Source organism: Aquarana catesbeiana, linkage group LG04, assembly GCF_042186555.1.
Source record: "Aquarana catesbeiana isolate 2022-GZ linkage group LG04, ASM4218655v1, whole genome shotgun sequence".
NCBI classification, from domain to species: domain Eukaryota; kingdom Metazoa; phylum Chordata; class Amphibia; order Anura; family Ranidae; genus Aquarana; species Aquarana catesbeiana.
This window is the reverse complement of record NC_133327.1, coordinates 643,966,587-643,980,627: the sequence shown is the minus strand read 5'-3', so window position 1 is coordinate 643,980,627 and position 14,041 is coordinate 643,966,587. Positions and strand designations below refer to the sequence as shown.

General features: G+C 42.9%; 1 protein-coding gene across 1 annotated transcript in view; it reads left to right on the top strand.

The window, feature by feature from the left end:
- The window catches only part of SERTAD4 (SERTA domain containing 4), an 82,465-nt gene that overhangs the window by 945 nt on the left and 67,479 nt on the right, over nt 1–14,041 (top strand). The gene's annotated exons all lie outside the window — the stretch shown is intronic.

Genomic DNA, 14,041 nt, shown 5'->3' with positions numbered 1-14,041 from the left:
ATAATGTTGGGGACTTACTGGTAATATTGCATTGGAAACCATGGCTAGCCAGCTGCCCTGGAGCTACAAGCCCAACAGACCCTGCAAGTCTATACTGTGCCAACATGTGTGCCAATCTATGCTTATTTATGTTGGGGACTTACTAGTTATAATTCATACAGCAGCTTCTTGCAAACCATGGCTTGCCAGTTGCTGTGGAACTACAAGTCCTGCAAACTCTGCTAGTCTATACTGTGCCATCATGTTTGCCAACATATGCTAAATAATGCTTAGGACTTTTTAGCGATATTGCATTAAGCAGCCTTTTGGATACTATGTTTTTCCAGCTGCAGTGGAACCGTAAGCCTAGCAAACCCTGACATTCTATTCTGTGCCATCCCATAGTAACTAATCTTTAGATAAGCAATTCTCGTACAAAGCTCCTCCAGAGATAGCTAGGGGGTTCCTTGAGTTGTGGATGATTGACCTCCTATCTGATGGTGTTTTGGGTCTAATGCCACTTAGCAGAGCCAGCTGCATGACACCAGTGCTCTCTTTATCTGTGTCTAAGGATGGCATTCTGACCACCACTGGAAGGGGGGACATTCTTTATGCTGATCACCAATGTAAGGGGCATTCTTCCTATAGACCACTAATGTAAGGGACATTCTTTCCATCGGTCACCAATATAAGGGACATTCTTTTCATTGGCCACCAATGTAAGGGACATTCTTTCTATTCACCACCAATGTAAGGGGGAATTCTTCACTCTGACCAATGTAAAGGGGGCAGGCATTCTTCACTCTGACTATCATTGTAAACGGGGCATTCTTCACACTGGCCACCAATATAAGGGGCAATATAAGGGACATTCTTTCCATTGGCCACCAATGTAAGGGACATTCTTTCTTTTGACCACCAATGTAAGGGGCATTCTTTCCTTTGACCACCAATGTAAGGGACAGTCTTTCCTTTGGCCACCAATGTAAGGGGCATTCTTTCCATTGGCCACCAATGTAAGGGAAATTTTTTCATTTGACCACCAATGTAAGGGACATTTTTTTCCATTGGCCACCAATGTAAGGTACATTCTTTCCATTGGCCATCAACGTAAGGGACATTCTTTCATTTGACCACCAATGTAAGGGGCATGCTTCCTATTGTCCAGTCATGTAAGGGACATTCTTTCCATTGACCATCAATGTAAGGGGGCATTCTTCCTACTGACCACCAATATAAGGGACATTCTTTCCATTGACAACCAATGTAAGGAGCATTCTTCCCACTGACCACCAATATAAGGGGCATTCTTCCTATTGCTAACCAATGTAAGGAACATTCTTCCCACTGACTGCCGATGTAAGAGGGGAGTTCTTTCTATTGACCATCAATGTAAGGGGGGAATTCTTCCCACTGACCACTAGTGCAAGGGGAGCATTCTTCATACTGGCCACCTATGTAAAGGGGGGGGGGATTCTTTATACCGATCATCGAGGTACGGGACATTCTTCCCACTGACTGTCACTGTAAGGGGCATTCTTCTTTTTGAAAACCGGGGCATTTTTCCCATTGACCTCCAATGAATTGGTTTAGTAAGTGTTACCCTGAGACCCAAAAATTATTTTAGGGGGTTCCTCTGGGGTAAAAAGTTAAGGAGGGCTGCTGTAAAATTCAAAAGTGCTATAGCATAGAACAGCTTCACCTCCAGCTGCTGTAGAACTACAAGTCAAGCTAAAGCTGCCAATCTGTACCGTGCCACTATACATGCCAACCCATGCTAAACAATGTTACTACAACTGCTGGTGCCCAGAACAGTCTTTTGCAACCTGTGACTCTCCAGTGGCTGTGGGACGACAGTGGTGGACTACAAGTTCCATCATGCCCTCTCATCCTACCCAATGCTGTCCCTAACCAAAGCATTCTTAGGGGGTACCTGTGATCTTACCTAAATAGACTTTCGCATTCTGTGCTTGGCAGGGTATGCCAAGACTTTGGTTCCGGTACAGATGCATCACAGTCGCCGATCATTTAAATTCATTCTCAGGAGCGTTTTTGCTGCTAAAGCGTACCTAAGCTCGATATGATACTGATAAAGGAACGTGACCAATGGTGATTCAGTAATGGCATATTTATTAAACTGGATCAGGAGGACTTGCTCATGATTGTTAAATAAGGGTTGATGGCACAGGGTCCTGCTATATGGCGATCACTGTTTGCTTCCTGCCCTATAAGAAAGCTGTTGTGCCATACAGTAGAATACTCACGGGTGTTTTGGGCTCTCTTTATGGCACACCAAGCTGCAGTGGTTGCTGCTTCAGTTATTGCTCACCTAAGCCTCCCCTTAACTTAAAAGGGCGCTAAATTAAATTGTTGCACGATTTATTTATTTTTTAACACAAACGCCAAAGATAACACTGACTTTAAAAAAATAAAATAAGCGTAAGACTTCTAAAACATTATCTAAAAAATGCCAAGAAGTTACGGTAAAAAAAAAGAAACAGGGATTTTACCATGACGTTTTAGGATGTTTCCTTGGACACATCTCCAAAAACTGGAGACCTGGCACAGTTGGCAACCCCCTGCTGCAAGTGATAAAAGGTTGCTATGGGAAAATCACTAGTCCCTACATGCGTTGACATTGTGACACCGCATCCTGCAGGCAATGGGGCCAGGAAAGGGTTAATAGAATAATAACTCTTAATTGATGTTTGGAATACTAATTGTCTCCTCTAGAAGGGAGAGCATATGATTATGTATCTAGGGATCGTGTCTGTGCTTGTGTGGCATACAGGTCAGAACACAGCCCCGGGCAGGGAGGAAGGAGCAGTCTGTTCCCAGCAGCAAGCTCAGGCTGCCAGGAAGGTCATTTTAGGTTGGGCAGATGAATATTTTAGTGTTTATGACATACAGTACCTGGGGGAGGGGAGGGGGTGGTGGGGGTTTAACTGCTGTGCGTCTAGCTCTTCTGTACTCAATAGACTTACAAGGATGTGATTGATGGAGACGGTTACTGTCTGTGCTTCAAGTGTCCTGTGGGGGGCAACACTGTACCCTTAAAAAAAAAATTTACCAGCTCTTTAGCGGCTATATATTAATATATATATATATATATATATATATATATATATATATATATATATATATACATACATACACACACAGTATATGTTTGTCATATTCTGCAGCAGAGCCATTTACATCAGGTAACAGTTTGGCATCCCTGTTGTAGTCTAACTCACCCATACTAAGGCCAAAATCAACATCACTTGAACATGGGGAATTTATGCAAGATAGTGTGGCTGGGAAATTGAGCCCATGTCTCCAGTGCTTCCAGGCTGCAGGACTAAACACTACTACAGATAATCACATGCAATGAGGTCAAATGAATGCCATTCTACCCTACCAGCCCATGTAAGTTTAGAGTAGAAAATAGCCTCAGCCTGTGCTTCTCCACAAACCACACACTGACGCGTTTCGTCCCTCCCGCCTGGGCTTAGTCATAGAGGTCTATAGATATTACTATCAGTTTTCATTACAGCAATAATAGCGTACCTGTGTCACTGACATAATTGTTTTCATGATTTCAGAAAATACAAAGCAAACTCTGAATGGCGCCTGTGCCAAATGGGGCCGACCTCCTGTATTCAGAATGCATTATGCAGCTCAGCACATGACCAGGAAGCTAGTTGAGATCACTAGAGTAGCAGAGTCTGCTTCAGTGATTTCCAGCTTCCAGGCTGGACCAATGTAGCTATGCAAAAATATTCCATGCCTGGAATTCTTTTTTCATTAAATTTGAAATTTTATCTGCCTAGAGTTTCACTTTAATTTAACCCGTAAAGCAAGCACTTTACGCATATCTTACCCTTAAAGTAGACCTAAAGGCAAAACTTTTTTCATTTTGGATATGTGATGGGTAGGTTATAACCCTTTCAGGTTTTTCTGTGTCCCATTGAGAAGATATTCCTTCACTTCCTGTCACATAGCCGAAACAGGAAGTGAGAGGAAGATATTCCCACTATTCCTATTTTATGGACAAATCAAATAGAGAGGGTGAATCTCCCCCAAAGGGAGCACAGACAGCAAAAAAAAAAAGCTTTAGGCTACTTTAACACTAGGGCATTAGGGACATCGGCGGTAAAGCGCTGCTATTGTTACTGTTATTGTTGTACTCATAGATGTGTATTCCTGAGCTGCTTGCTAGACTGTTTACGACTTTACCATTTACATCACAGCCTCATTAGACACCTTTTGCAGACCCTGGCTAGTGCAGGTTTATGGTAACCCTGCATTCCATCTAACTTCTCTGCTTTTTGTCAAATGCATGGCTGCCTAAACACAGACATGAGATTTGAATCTGACCATGTGTGTTACCAACTTCTGGGAAAATTAGATTGGCACTGTGTACGGTATGGTGCTAATTTCTTATTCTCTCTCAAAAGGAACTAGCAATTGTCACAAAGGCCACCACTAGACATAAGTCAGAACAATATTCTGAACAAAGTAGTGGAGCCCACCAAACCAGTCACAGGGACAGACCCCCACTGTACATAGACTCCCAATGATGTGACTACAGTTACACTCAGTGACTGAGCACCATTAGGCCCAAAGACAAACCCCTTCCACACAAAGAAAGGACCACCAATGCGTAAGGGGAACTAGGATTGGGCAGGTGTTGGCACCAAACTGTGCACATACCCACTCTGCTTCTTCTTGGATAAGGCAGACACCCACCTGTTGTTGAATTAACCTTCCACCATCTTGTGTCATACTCCTGACCTTAGGCTCCTTATGATATCCCCAGCCTCAGGCCTACATATTTGAGAATAAAGGAATGTCTGCATACAAATGCATTGTCCCGTACTTTGCTGTGAACTTTCCTTGACATATCACATTGACATACTAGCAGAGTCTTTTGTGTGGAACGCCACATGGAAGGTTAGACATTCTGTAACATTTATTTCCGCTCAGAGCGCAAGCCCACATCTTTTAATCTGTCTTCCCTCTACACCTCCATTTCTCTCCTTGGGAGAACTACAGAGTTGGGACCACTTCCCCATGTATACTAAGTCCACAGCATTTATCTTCCATTGCCAGGTCACAGGACCCTCAGCTGATGGTCAGGGGATTCGAGGTGCTCTCATTAGTATACCGGTCTCTTCTCAATGTCCCTTCTATAGCTCTGCCCTGCCAAGCATGCTCCCAGATGGCACACTCATTCCCAAGATTTCACCATCACTCACATCAGAGGACTCAGTCCAAGCCTCCAAGCCCTTCCACACTCCGCTTTTGAAGGTCAGGGGAGACAGGACGACTACAGTTGTTCCTATTGTGTTTTGTACCACCTTGCCTGGGACTTCAGCCCTGCAGAGGGCCCTTTATATCAGTTTGCAACAGACTACATCTTGATAGCTCCAGGGTCTTTGGCTGCCATGCCCTGTCTACCCTAGACTCCACTCACCACTGGCATTTATGTGGGCACTAACCTCACCTATTATATCACTAGAGGAGGAATTTCTCGAAAAGGGGATGTAACACCAAATTACACCTTTGCCTTTACCATACTATAAGAGGAACAGAGTCATCTAGTGGCAAGCCAACTAACTGCACCTGCCAACAACTGGACCCAGAAATTGACCACCACTGGAATGATTGTCTTCCACTACTCCCATGAACTGACCACAGCTGCACCCTGCAAAAAGTCAACCCAATCAGTTGGACACAAAAACACCTATGTTACAAGGTTGAGAAGGCTAATGAGACACAATACATACCTAAGATCTATCTATATTAGAGCTGCAGGATTAATCGTAAAAAAAATTGTAATCTCGATTCAACCCCCCCTCACGATCTCCATGCAGAATTTCCCAATTCATCCATGTAACTAGTGTAAAGAGTTCTCTGCTCACTCAGCTGTCAAAAGAAACAAACCAAGCAGTCTGCCAAGTTTTTCACAACATTGTCCATGCTGGTAGATAACTATGAACATTGTAACTTTTTCTTATCAAAGGATCAAAGGAATGAACTTCAGTGTGTAGATGAGAAGATTAACCGTTTAAAAAACAAAACCTTTTTCTGACACTTGTTTCTTACAATGTCAAAATCTGTATTTTTCTCTGGAAAATTACTTGGAACTCGCCAACATTATATATATATATATATATATATATATATATATATATACGTATATATATATATATATATATATATATATATATATATATATATATATATGTGTATATGTATATATATATATATATATATATATATATATATATATATATATATTTTTAGCAGAGACCCTAGAGAATAAAATGGTGGTTGTTGCAATATTTTAAGTCACAATGTATTTGCGCAGCGGTCTTTAAAACGCAATTTTTTGGGGAAAAAATACACTTCAATTAATTTTAAAAAAAGCTAAACCGTAAAGTTAGCCCAATCTTTTTGTATATTGTGAAAGATGGTGTTACGCCGCGAGAATCGCAAACTTTATTATAAGCAAAAAATTGTGATTCTCATTTTAGCCAGAATCGTGCAGCTCTAATCTATATTATATTTGGTATCTAACAAATTGTAATTTCATTCTGCTACAGTAAACAATATGCTGGTTGTCAGATTGAGAAACCTTGTCCTATGGAAATATAGAAGTACCCTGATGTCCACTGAACATCATAAAATAGTCTCCAGCACACCACCACACACCTCTCAGACTGTGTGATTGGGTTAGTTCTTCCACACCATCTCTAAAGGTCAAGAAAAAGCTGTTGCACTAGCAACAGTGAGCTCTTGAAATATCACTGAAACTGCTAAGGAAGTGGTTCTAAACTCCTGTCCTCAGGAACCACTAACAGGCCAGGTTTGCAAGATAAGTGAAATACATCACAGGTGATGTAATTTGCTGCTCAGTGATTGCCGTATTCTAGTCTGCATCTCCCCAAGGTAATACTTAAAATCTGGCCTGTTAGTGTGTCCTGAGTGCAGGAGTTGAGGACCACTGTACTAAAGATCCTGAGAGTCATAAACCTTACTTATCAAATTAGTTTTACTCTCTATGTAATCCTAACTCTGCACTGAACCAAACACCAGGCAGACTTAAAGCAGAGTTCCACCCAAAAATAGAACTTCCACTGATCGGATTCCTCCCCCCTCCGGTGTCACATTTGGCACATTTCAGGGGGGAGCAGATATCTATATAATACGGGTATTTGCTCCCACTTCCGGGCATAGATCACCGCAGGCTCAGCAGTGATCTACGCCATGTCCGGCCCCCCCACCCCCACTGTCTTCTGGAAGACACACAGGACCCAGAAGACAGCAGGGACCAGTGAGGACGTGCTGCAGGACACGCGCATGCGCAGTAGGGAACCAGGCTGTGAAGCCTCTAGGCTTCACTTCCTGATTCCCTTACCGAAGATGGCGGCGCCTTCACCCGAGAGCCGAAGGACAGATCGGCTTCGGGTGAGGACATTGCGGGTGCCCTGGACAGATAAGTGTCCTTATATTAAAAGGCAGCAGCTACAGTAATTTGTAGCTGCTGACTTAAATTTTTTCGTGCAGGCTGGACCTTCTCTTTAACTTCCTACAGCACATACTCACTTTCCTTTGCTCCCCATCGCTCCGTTCAGTTGTCTAGTGTGAGGTAGGAAAGGCCTGCGTGAGCTCCAAACTGTCAGAGGTGAGTCCCATGCTCCTACATCCAGAAGAGCCAGCTGTGGTCGGCCCGTCTCCCAAAACATGGTCTAGTGGATTGGGAACATGGTCTAACTGGACTTAGAGATGGATGCAAAAGGCCTCTTAGGCCTAGAGGTGTAGCTGCAGCAGTCCTGTCTCTGGAATGTCAAGCAGGGAGTTGTGAGCTGGATGCATAAAGCCTAACAGGCAGGTCAGAGCCCTCTGAGTGAGTACCAATGACCCTGGGTGTGACAGAGTAACATCAGGAAGCTACTGACTGTTAGATCTCACTCCTAGCTTTGCTCCGTCAGTAGGTATCCTGCCTGATTTGGCTTACATCTATAAGACAGGCCTAGCTCGGTGACAGTCTCTCTGCTTCTGTCTCTCATACTCTGGATCAGATAAGTAGAATTCACAACAATGACAAGAGAGATTGTGGCAGATAGGCTGTCATACACTTGCACTGCGCAACGTGACATAGTGAGGACCAGAGCTAAATAAGCTTCCTATAACTGTGAATAGGAGCCGACAGCAGTCATACAGTGCAGGCTCTTGAGTGTTATAGCATCTATGAATAGAGGTGAAACTAAAGAAGACCTGTCATCATATGCATGCACAGCACTGACTCAATGCCATGGTGGTATTGGTCTTTGACGCAAGGTGCCAGCAAAGAGGACCTGGCATTATGGCATCATGCAGTGTAGCAGAGACTGATTCTGCCTGTAAATAGGACCTGGCACAATGGCATCATGCACGTGTAGCAGAGACCAACCTGTTCAGCAAAGAGGACCTGTTATTATGGCATCATGCAGGTGTAGCAGAGACTGACTAGTTCTGCAAAAAGGTCTTGGCTTTATGGCATCATGGGGTTGTAGCAAAAGCCAAATTGGCCAGTAAAGAGGACCTGACATTATGTCATCATGCAGGTGTAGTAGAGACTGACATGACCAGTAAAGAGGACCTGACATTATGTCATTATGCAGGTGTAGCAGAGACTGGCCCTGCCAGCAAAGAGGACCTGGCATAATGTCATCATGCAGGTATAGCAGAGACCAAACTGGCCAGAAATAAAGGACTGGCATTATGGCATTATGCAGATGCAGCAGAGACCAACCGGGCCAGTAAAAAGGACCTGGAAGTAAGGCATCATACAGATGTAGCAGCGACTGACCTGACCAGTAAAGAGGACCTGTCATTGTGGCATCATTCAGGTATGGCAAAGATTGGCCCTGCCAGTAAAGAGGACCTGACATTATGGCATCATGCAGGTGTAGTAGAGACTGACATGGCCAGGAGAGAACATGTTATTATGGCATCATGCAGTGTAGTACAGACCAACCCTGCCAGCAAAGAGGACCTGTCATTTTGGCATCATGCAGGTATAGCAGAGACTGTCCCTGCCAGTAAACAGGACTTGTCTTAAGACCTCATGAAGATAAAGTAGTGACTTCAGCTTAAACTGCAATTATAGACAATATTAATCACTTGGTGTTTAACTCCCATACACTTTTCTTTTTTAGACACATGAACATATTGTTTTTGGTTCTCTTGTCAACAGAGAAATAGAAAAAAACAAAACTTTTCCAAATACATTGTCAATTGTTTCCTAAATTTTTAACAGTAAAATGTTTTCTTAGTTTTACTATGCATAAAAATTAAATAAATTATGGGGTGTATTAATAAAAAGAATTTGCATAGCAATTCGTCCAGTAAAAGTGCATGTACACTCTTTTTGTACAAATAGGGAAAAATCAAATGTAAAAGGCTATTTCCTGGGCTACACAAAGGTTTTGTTTTTTTTATTTAAAATGTAGAATAATGCATTTGGCCATTAGATGGAGCTAAGTATAATAGTCATGTACTATAATAATTCACGCCATCTAGTGGCCAAATGAGTTACATTCAGTTTTAAATCAATGAAAACCATCTGTCCAATACAGGAAATAGCCTAATAACATTTTTTTTCCCCCACATTTACACAGAACAAATATACATGTGTTTTCAATGGGTGAATTGCTGTGCAGTGTTTTTAAAAAATACACCCCAAAAGTCATGAGCCAATAAGAACCTATAGAACCTGAGAGTCATCCTTCAGTGCTCAGGAGAGGTAAACTTCCCATGTGGGAGAATTATCTGGGGAGCTGTAGCTGGATGGGCCACCTTTCCCCCTGGCCACTAGGATGCTGTACAGAGAAAGAGATTTCACCATTCATTATATCAAGTAGGGATGCACTGATATATCGTCCGCCGAAAATTATCAGCCGGAAATAGGGTTATTGGCAATTTGCCGATAGTGAAAAAAAAGATGCCGATAATGGCATGCTGCATCCCATTGACTTCACTGCAAAATCAGGTCCCATTGACTTCAGTGCAAAATTTCATCCCATTGACTTCAATTCAAAATAGCGTCCCATTGACTTCAATGCAAAAATGCCCCCTATTGACTGCAATGCAAAACCATGTCTCATTGATTTCAATGCAAAAACACATCCCTTTGACTGCAATGCAAAATTGTGTCCCATTGACTTCAACGCAAAAATGCCCCCTATTCTGGGCCCCCAGATCTCAGACCCCCCTATGTGAATGAGTAGTACCCATTCACCAGAAAAGTGTCAAAAAGTAATAAAAACACAGAGACAGTTTTTAAAATTTCCATTATTAAAAAAATAAAAAAACAGTGTCCCCCGATTTAAATCCATCGTCAGTCACGCCGCCCACCGCACCTGAAGAAAAAAAATTGCTCCCCCCGTCCATGCCCTCGCCCTTACCTATGTAAGAACTGTCAAACTGTGGAGCCTGTAGTAGGTGGCCAACCTTCATGGACGGCGGGAGCGTTTTTTTTTTTTTTGGGTGCAGCGGGCGGTATGAAGGACGATGGATTTATATCGGGGACACTGTTTTTTATTTTTTGAAAAAAAAATGTATCTGTGTTTTAATTACTTTTTGACACTTTTTTGGCGAATGGGTAGGGGTACTATGTACCACACACTCATTCACATTGGGGGGGAGCCGAGATCTGGGGGCCCCCTTGGTAAAGGGGGCTTCCAGATTCCAATAAGTCACCTGCCTGCAGACCCCCACAACCACCAGGTAGGGTTGTGGGGATGAGGCCCTTGTCCCCCTTTTCCTGAACTGCATTCTCGGATAAGGGTCTAGTATGGATTTTAGGGGGGCACCACGCCGTTTTTTTTTTTCTACATTTCGACGTGACACTGTTCTTTTTCATCATTTTTAATTGTCTGCATGTTTTTTTTTACATTCAGCTATCAGCTGGGAACCCTCTGACAGCTGATGAGTCACTTGTTGTTAAGACGGCCACTTATTAGCAACCAGCTATTTGTCAAAAAAACAGTGTGAGGGTCCCCCTGACCCCATGCTGTTTTTTGACAAATACCGCATGTGATACCACTAGCAAAACCCTGGTGGTAAATATTACATGTTTTTTTTACTCTGGTCCGTTTGCGAATTGGACTTAAAGTGATTGTAAGGCTTCGGTTTTTATTTTTTTAAAATAACAAACATATTATACTTACCTCCACTGTGCAGTTCGTTTTGCACAGAGTGGCCCCGATCCTCGACTTCTGGGGTCCCCCGGTGGCGCTGGTAGCTCCTCCCCGCATCGTATAACCCCCTAGGAAAAGCGCTCTCCCAGGGGGTTACCTTGCGGGCGCACTCCCGAGTCTAGCATTCTGCGTCCATAGACGCTGAATGTAGGACTCGGCCCCGCCCCCCGGCATCCACGTCATTGGATTTGATTGACAGCAGCGGGAGCCAATGGCTGCGCTGCTATCAATCTATCCATTCAAGAGCCGAGAACCCCGGGCAGGATGCATTAAGGTGAAAAAACATGAGGGCTTACATTTGTCTTGAGATTTTCTTGTGCTTTTTTTTAACGCAAAAGTGCTTCAAAAACTGCACAGCCCTGGTTTATACCGATGTGGTGAGGGATTTGCAGCGATTCCTGTGCTTTTCCCACACCGCATCACAATTGCACTCATGTGAACCACTGCGGTTGTGTCAATGTTAGCTCAATGACACCCCAAAAACGGTTTGCAAAACGCTGTGCGATTGGCAGAATCGAATTGCATGGTTCCAGTGAAACATAAAAAAGGTCCATGCACCTTTTTTATGCGGGTGCGGTGCGATTTGAACCATACAAAATGTATGGCTCAAATCGCACTGAACAGACGTGGCATGTGATGTGCACAGGAATGCGTGGTGATTCCTGTGCAAATCACATGCGGTGTTCTGCATGCACCAGTGTAAACCCAGGCTCCATGTTAAAGCAGCCTATTGGCCAAAAAGGTACCGTTAATGGCCGACAATAAATTCATATTCATTTAAATTTACAATGTTAATTAAAAAGTCAAATATAATACAATTATATATAAAAAATATATTTATTTTTAAAACTGTCAATTTCGGTTTCAGCCAAGTGCATCCTGAATTTTCGGTTTCGGCACTGGAATTTTCATTTCGGTGCACCACTAGTATATTCTTAGCTGTGCTGTTAAAAAGTCTGTTATTTATAGGGCTCACTATCTCCAAAAAAATTTACACACACAACTGAATCAGAATGTAACTCCCCCTCCTCAGTCAGAGAAGGAGATAGTCTGAAAGCAAACAGCTTTCACTATGCTCTCTTCTCAGAAAAACTCACAATTCTATGTATAACCTGTTGGGTTTTCCTTGTATTATAATGTTTATTTGTAACATAATACTAAGTGGACAGTATAAATATATATAACTTTACACTTTTACCTTAGTAATTCTGTTCAGTCAGTCTTTTACTTTACAAAGTAGGACAGATGACACCTACCGTGTCTCCTAGCTTATCCATGCGCCTACCCTTGTCAGCCTGCTTGTTGGAAAATAAATTGCCATCACTGCCCAATGAGCTGGGAAGTGATCCCAGGAACAGCAACAAAATAGCTGGCTGTACAATTAAGACTGGCTGAACAGAATTAGAAATCCTTTAGAAAGCAAATCAGTTTGGCTTACTCCAATTGATGTACATTGGCTCTGTTCAGGGAGTAGCATGGATTCAGCCAAAAATGCAATATTCATGTGAACGATTGTGCTGTAAATACATGCTGAGATCTGCCTAAATCTGCAATATGCAAATGAGATCCCATGTCAAACCAGACAGGCAGAATAATAAATTGTCAAATTATGAGTCATGGCTTCTTTCTGGGAGATAAGGGGAGTGTTTTATGTGAATCGCAGCATCTCAGCATCTGTAGAACCTGGAGTTTTCCCGTTGCTGCTACTTGCTATATGGATGCTGAATCCGGGGATGCTGGGTTTCATCCCTCTTTATACAGTGCATCTGGAAAGTATTCACAGCGCTTCACTTTTTCCACATTTTGTTATGTTACAGTCTTATTCTAAAATGGATTAAATGCATTATTTTCCTCAAAATTCTACAAACAATATCCCATAATGACAACATGAAGGGAGTTTGTTTGAAAGCTTTGCAATTTTATAAAAAAAAAAAAAAAAAACGAAAAAAAATCACATGTACATTAGAATTCACAGCCTTTGCCATGACACTCAAAATTGAGCTCAGGTGCATCCTGTTTCCACTGATCATCCATGAGATGTTTCTACAACTTGATTGGAGTCCACCTGTGGTAAATTCAGTTGATTGGACATGATTTGGAAAGGCATACTCCTGTCTATATAAGGTCCCACAGTTAACAGTGCATGTCAGAGCACAAACCAAGCCATGAGGTCCAAGGAATTTTCTGTAGACCTCCGAGACAGGATTGTATGGAGGCACAGATCTGGGGAAGGGTACAAAAAAAATTTCTGCAGCATTGAAGGTCCCAATGAGTACAGTGGCCTCCATCATCTGTAAATGGAAGAAGTTTGGAACCACCAGGACTCTTCCTAAAGCGGGCCCCCTGGCCAAACTGGGCAATTGGGGGAGAGAGGGGCCTTAGTTAGGGAGGTGACCAAGAACCCGATGGTCATTCTGACAGAGCTCCAGCATTTCTCTGTGGAGAGAGGAGAACCTTCCAGAAGAACAACCATTTCTGCAGCACTCCACCAGTCAGGCCTGTATGATAGAATGGCCAGACGGAAGCCACTCCTCAGTAAAAGGCACATGGCAGCCTACCTGGAAGGACTCTCAGACCATGATAAGCAAAATTCTCTGGTCTGATGAAACAAAGATTGAACTCTTTGGCCTGAATGGCAAGTGTCATGTCTGGAGGAAACCAGGCACCGCTCATCACCTGGCCAATACCATCCCTACTGTGAAGCATGGTGGTGGCAGCATCATGTTGTTGGGATGTTTTTCAGCGGCAGGAACTGGGTGACTAGTCAGGATCGGGGGAAAAATTAATGCAGCAATGTACAGAGACATCCTTGATGAAAATCTGCTCCA